Source organism: Manacus vitellinus, unplaced genomic scaffold (assembly GCF_001715985.3).
Source record: "Manacus vitellinus isolate BGI_N305 unplaced genomic scaffold, ASM171598v3 scaffold_37_pilon, whole genome shotgun sequence".
Classification (NCBI taxonomy): domain Eukaryota; kingdom Metazoa; phylum Chordata; class Aves; order Passeriformes; family Pipridae; genus Manacus; species Manacus vitellinus.
In genome coordinates, this window is record NW_021940517.1 from 3,021,924 (window position 1) to 3,029,465 (window position 7,542).

Here is a 7,542-nt window from a genome sequence, read left to right on the forward strand (position 1 = left end):
CAAATTGGCTGTTTGGCCAACCTGGACAAGGCTAGCATATCAACTGGACTGATGGCCTTCTCTTCTGACCAAATCCCACTTTTTCTCAAAACTGTTTCCCCAAAAAATCCCAACTAATTGAATCTGGAACTGCTTATTGTCTCATATAAATGACACCAACTGTACAGTTTTCTCTATTTTATAAACTACCCTGAAACACTTCTGAGACCAAGTCACACGGTAGCTAATTCCAGTAAATATATAGTCCAGAACAAAATTTAGTAATAAACTCTCTGGTGCAGTCAGGTTGCATCACAGCACGCTCACTATCTCAGAGTCTTTATATATATTTCTCTGCATGGAATAAAGAAAATGAAGACAAAACTTCTCCCTTCTTCCTGTGGAAACGTAACTACTTTTCTAAGCCAAAACCACTTCATTAAGGTGGTTTTCTCTGCAAACTTTTCTGCTCCGTTACTTGAATACAAATTTCAGTTGTCTTGTAATACCAATGTCTCTTAATGAAACTGAAGTTGACTGTAACATTTCAGGACATGTTCATGTAAATTTTATCTTCAAAAAGAGTGACTATGAAACACAAAATCTCAGTCTAGACATGATTAATGCCAAATAACCTAGAAGAGAAACATGCTGCTACCAAAAGCAGAGAGTTAAAACAGGACCTTAACTGTAAGTCATTCATGATGCAAAGGTTATTGATTAACAGAGTCTGACTGCGATTTGTTCAACTGATCTTAAAAATTTACCTTAAAGCAATAGGACCTCCTAGGTGGAGCCAATACCAGTGGGCTCCTGTGCTGTAAAGAAATTAAGGGGGGAAAATTGTTAAGCAAGTTTCTGAAAAGCAGCCTCAGCCTGGTTTCTTTCTCTAAATCTAGTCTCAGTGCTACTTGCTATTTCATCTGAAATCCTTGGCTAAACGGAAATAATTTTGTTCTAATTCCTCTGCTACAAACTATTAGAATTACCCCAATATTGGTAATTGGCTTTTAGCAGCTTTATTACAGCTTAGTCAATCTTGTAAAAAAGATAAATATAGTACAAAGCTTACAGAGATGGGTGGAATGAAAATCATTAAAAATTCCAATCATAAATAATTGAATCTGTGTGTCGTGTATTTAACAGAGTGCTCTTTGTATTACTTATGTTACTGAGCTCCAAAGTACTGGAAAATTCCTAGCATTTTCCAAATTAAGCAAACATGACAAACTAAGCATATCAAATCTTACTATTTCCTCCTTTTTGTTTGTTTGTTTGTTTGTGGGAGTTTTTGTTCTGTCCAGTGTAGTGGAAGTCACTGGCTTCTGAAACAATTCCTATTGCTATTATCTAGAATAATATTTTCTCTCATTCTAGTCATCACAAAGGTAATAACCTAACATAAATTGCTAAGAAATTGCCAGTATAAGATGTATTTGTCATGCTCCCTCTAATTTCACAGTGACCTATGATGACATATCCCATCCGATTACCATAAAACATTAGGATTGGAAAATGATCTCATTAGAAGTTCTTTATAAAGAAGGCAGTACTTTTACAGAATAACCGAGTAGCAGCTTTTTCTTTCAAAATAGCTAATAAAATATACTTTTGAGAAACTGTGATAAATACCAGCAATTTAAGTTTGTGTAATTCTCCCTGATTGACTGTAATGAGTCTCCATTTGTCTTGTAAACTGAATACTTAATTGCTGTGTTCAAAATGACATCAGGTTATTACAGTGTTCAGTACATCTAAACTAAAAAATTATTAACTCGCTGATTTGCAAGCCTGAAGGGACTTCAGAATCTCTATTAGGTAATATATTATTTATATTTCAGGATTGTGGAATTAGCTCTGTCTGGCTCTTGGTGGCTTGTAAAATAAGCTGCCAGTAATTAAAATTGCCACCACTGACCACTAGTGGCTTCCAGCAGGATTCAGCTGGAGAAGGGGAAAACATGCAGAACACTGCTTATCAAATTTTAAGAGATGGATGTGAAAAAGCACATATGCTTCTTGTGAGATTTGAGGGAATTTAGGTATGAAAATCATAAAGACCCCCTCATTTCTGCTACAAAACCTGCTTCAGCATTTTCTCCAGAGGCCTTTTGTAGGACCAGAAACCTCTCCAGAGTGACTGGAAGAGCGTGACTGTGCCATATGACTCAGCAGTGCATGTTTACACTAACCAGTGCTGTTGGGTTCCTGCCAGGAATGCCATACCTGGTTTATCTCAAAAGGCTTAGGGAGGGTTGCACCAGAGCAGCCAGACATCCCCCCTAACCAACCTGGAAAGAAGATGGATTTAAAACAGTCCAGCTATTACATTAGCCATCTCTCTGCAGTGCCACATACTTCCCACCATGTAAGCACATGGAGCTCAGCTGCTTAAACCAGGGTTTTATTTCCACCGTAGGGACCAAATGTTCTAATTATCTCCAAAAGCCATGATATTTTTAAGCATTTAGACTTTAATTACTTGTCCAGGGCTAGGAAGGATGAAATGCCCCTCTGCAGACAACAAGTGCATGGAAGTCTTGTGTGGGACTTAAAATTGTCATCAGATTTCAAGTTGAATTTCACTTGCAGAAGGATAGTTGCAGAGCTAAGAAAACATACCCCGATTTCCCTGTTCTCCCGTCTGCCAGACAGACCAACCTATCCGTGCCATATTTCTGTTTAAGTAATTGTGGAGGCCCCAGACTCATTTAATGACTGATTTAATAAGTTTTGAGACATTGTTCTTGGTCAGGCGTGAGTGTGACAGCAAGCCTGTTTATCAGCCAGATAGGCCAAAAAAAAGGTGCCGAAGGCATAAAAGATTAAAAGCTGTCCCTCAATATGCCTACCTTCCTCCAGACCTCCAGTGATCATTGCAGTCAGAATCCCTCAAAATCATAGAGGGGTACAATATCTATGCGTAAATAGTTTGGTTACCCTGTGAAATCAAAGAGCTGGTCCATTCATCCTTCAAGTCACTGAGGATAATGAAGGGAATCAAAGAGAAAACAGCATGAGGTATTATAGATGAAAGGATAGTTTGCATCCCAGAGCTATTTTGTTACAGTGATTATCATGCAGTAGGCTTCAGAAATGACAAGCTGCTCACTGAATCCCACAGAAACTGCAAGACTGAAATCTCTGAAGATATCCAGGGGCTGAAGGATAAAAAATAAGTCAGGGCCAGCTGACTTATGCATAAAACAACTGCCTCAGTAGGATAACAGTATTCTAAGCCTATAACACCTGAGAGCCTGGCAGACAACAAAGTGGTTCCCACTTCACGCATCAGTCAGCCAGCCTCCTAGCTAATAAATCCTTGACAAATGCATACCCCAGGCATCTGGCAAATATCTACAAATCATGGTTTATGAGGTAGGACAGCCCATTCACAATGTTCTTTTCAACACAAGCCCACAACAGCTGGGACTGGAAACTGATAGCGCAAGTCATCTAGACATGATCATAACCTGTGAAATCTCGGTAAGGGAGTTGGATCTGTGGAAGGCTGATGGGCTGAAATGACAGCAGCCAGGTGACATGACAGCTCTTCCAATCTCTGTTACAAGTATGTGTAGCTTCTCCAACCTCAGCTGAGTACTTTGGAAAGACAGAAGCCTCTTCAAGGCTGACAGCAGGAAGCCTTACTCAACAATACTAAGCAGAAGTGATCTAATGTCGGTTAACTGCTGGGATGCATCATGCTTGTTTATAGAGATTGTAATTACAAGGTAACTGCTGTGCTCTTAGCTCTTGCTAATTTTGTTTTGGCTCGTCTCCTCTGATTTACGTGCAGACTGGGGTCTCTAAGGCAAACAATTGTGTGAGTTACAGAAAAAACTTAAGTGAACAGCCTCTTCTCTGGTAGATGAGGCTGTACTCAGAAAAGTATTTCTTATAGCTAGCACCCTGGTATGCTTCAGCTTGCTTAAGAATTTTATGACACCGCCTTAAAATTCTTATCAAATGGGGTAATTTTTGCCTTTTTTTATAGAAGATTACTGAAATACCAGTCTTTCAGACTGAGCATTGTGTATTAATGTCAGCACTGTGATTTTCATGCTGAGTATATTGATAGATTTTGTACCACCAATCTGTGAGCATGGCTGGGCTTGGCTGCCCTTGAGGTCTATCTAATCCTTGTCCAGTCTGTGATGCTCCAGGGTACTTTGGGGTAAGGAATACTGAAAATCACAGCACACAAACATAAAATACTCTGCCCATCTCCCACGTCAGCTCTCACTTAGCCTGTATACTAGAGCTCTTACTCTTCAAAGCACAAGAAATTTAAATCCCTTCTAAACAAATTATTTGTATCAACTCTGGGTGATCTAGAGCAACTTTGTGGAGCAGGGAATACTTACAAGGATGGGAGGCATGCAGTGACCCTTGTGAAGAAAGCTGCCTTAGCAGCAAGACAATCTGAATTTAGAATAAGTACAACATTCCTCATCATCGATTGCTCCATTCCTAGGAAAGTGACTTGCAAAGTCCTGACAATTTTCCTTTGCATCATCGGTACCATCATCAGGCATCAATAACACTGCTAGCAGCATCATTAACCTTCTACAGCCTTGGCTTAATGGTGCTTAGAGCCAGATCCAGAACACGGCTGAATGAAGCACCACCACACCAGAATAGAGGTGCCCAAATTCAAGAACTCGTTCCTTCCCCACTATAAAAGTAAAGCACATGCTGCTGTAGATACCTGGCCTGTCCCCATTTGTGGAACTTGATTTGCAGTGTATTGATGTGCTGAGTGGGCACTGCAATCCTGCCAACACTTTCTTCCTTCCGATGGGTAGCAGCTGGGGCCAGCAGCATAGCCCAGCACACTCCAGCCACTGAAGGTGCAGAACAGGGACACAGCCAGAGGCCTGTGCCACCTCTACTTCGGCCTGCAGAGGTAGCTTTGCCTATCAGCTGGGCAACAGCAACCAGCTGCTGCCCTCACTAAGCGCAGGAGTGATGGGGAGAAGTCCCCCAGGCTTCTCCCATCTCCTGTTGCAGTTGGCAGTGGCAGATGAGGTGGCTGCTGGTAGGGAGAGACAGATGTGCCCTTAAGCAGAATATACATGCATGTGGGTAGCTACCTAATGAAACTCAGTAGAAGCTGAATTTTCCAGTCTGTTTCCCCCCCACCTTAACTTGGCTGAAGCTGGGCTCCTGTGCAGCTGAGAAAGGCTCAGTGAGGCCATGAGGACAGAGAGAGAGAACAGAGAAAAGAACCTGCCCAAGCTCCAGGAAGAGGAGCTGTCCTTGGAATCCTCTAATCTACATGCCAAGGGATGCTTAATATTTTGCATGAGAGAACAGATGGACAAAGGGTATAAACAAGCTAAGTCCTATTGTGGAGCTGACTAGTGTTTTAAACCACCAAGACTGCACGAACAACCTTTCTGCTGGAATTTAGTCAATTTATTTAATGATGCAGAATATAGGCCCCATCACCCCCAGGCTGTGCTGAATTTTCAAGTCTGACAACATTATTTAAGGAAGTGAATGACACTTTTCAGAGCCGAAGTGATTTTTAAGGCTCCCAATATAACTTTGTTTACTTCTTGTATTTAAACTGTGTTAATCCAACTTTGAAACTATATACATTTTGATGGAAAGCAATTTACAAGGCTTGTAACTGGCTGTGAGCCATTGCTAGAGAGAACGTAAAGAGCTGGACATGATCTTTGGTCTGAAGTGGTATTAGGATTCATTCATCTGCTCTCCTGGTTGCCCACATAGAGACATAGCCCTTGAAGCATCCCTTAAATACATCACATGAAACATTACAGTGTCTTGGCACATCCCTGTATAAAAAAATCAATCATTAGCTTTTAAAAGACATTTACATCTTCCTAGAAGTTAGGCTGGTGAGATTGTTAAAAACTAAGCAATGACAGTCATATACAGTGTTTTACTGCTACTACTAATAAATTAACCATAGCAAATTTAAATATTTTATGTGTAATAATGTTGGCAAAATAAAAAGTATGTGGGTGTGGTTTTTTTAAGGCAAATGCAGTACTTCAGGTATGTCCCTTTAAACAGAACTTTAGAGTCTGTGAGGTTATTTTTAGCCAACCCTTACTTTTTATCAGTCACTTACTCAGTTTCAGGCTGCTGTTTAGCATGCTGTCTCCCTCCCTCATTTTGGATTACGTTCTTTTCTCCTCAAAGTTTTAAAACTTATCAGTTCTATCACATTTCTTGCATTTGAAAATAAGGCTTAAAAAAATGCATGGAAGCCATACTATCTACTCTGCTGCAGAGGTAGGTCATTTCTGAGTCTTGTGTGAATCTGCTGTCTCCCTTTGGCAAGAATCAGCTTTACCTTTGAGCCTCTCACTGTGCAGGCTGTTAGTGTCTGTGTCACTTCCTTTTAAAGTCTGCCCTTGAAGTTACTGGCTTTCCTCAATTTAAATTAATGCACTACACTTCAACTGCAGAGAACTCATACTGTATATTTTATCTCCCTAGGAATTATTTGGCATTATAAAAGAAAATATATTTTATACTGCAAAAACAAAGGACTAAAAAACTGACAGCATTCTGTAATGGGAAGGTAATAGAGTTAAATGAAATGTGGTAGAGAAACGGTGACAGTAAAAAATGAAAGTAAACATGAATAGTTTCTAAACCCCCCAAAAATAGCAAATTTATTTCTAAGACTGCATTTCATGTTTTCACAGTAATATTCTTCTCACAGATGGTTCCCTGAGCCATAAGTGTCTGTCTTTGAAAGACAATTTGAGACACACAGAACAACACAGCACTGTGTAGAGGACGTCATCCAAGTTTGGTCCCCTTTGGAAACATCCAACTTTGTGTCATGTTACTGATTATTATGGAGTACAGATGCACTACTGCCAACATTTGCACTTTTTACTGAAAATCCTGTAGCATTTATTGTTTCAACTATAAAAAGCTGTTTCTTGGAATAAAGTGACTACACGACAATCTCAGTTTTATATAGAAGTACAGACACTCACACTTCTGTATAATGCTAAATGTTCAAATACAACAAAAAATTAATAACAACACATTTCTAGGGCCTAAAATTTTCCTATACTAGCATTAAGTTCTAAGATCAGTTGTTCCTCAAGACTGTATGGAGCTACTTTACAACAATAATCAAAGAATAGGTAAGGCTACAAATACAGTCTTCCTGGGGTCTTTTAGGCAGAAAAGCCCAACCCTGGAGAACTTCACTTCACTAAGAAGTTATACGAAAGTTGTCTTTGGTCAGCTGTGATCCCTGAGTGAGGAAAGGTTTAACACCTCAGAGGACAGTGTCTCTGCTCTGCACTTCTGGAGAGCAAATTTATGCAAGGCAGCAGGTATTATGTCTGGGAATGGACCTCCAGACAGGTCTCAAAGTTCTTTTTGTTCACAGTACTTTCTTCTCAAGTAATTGTCATCTCAGCTCAGAGAGACAATCATCCTTTCAAAACAAAGAATTACATAATTTCCCTGAGTCATTGGTAAAAACCAAAAATGGCTAAAGTGTCAGACTTAACTGTAAGAGAAATTAAGTCACAGTTCTCTTTTGAACATTGATTCAAA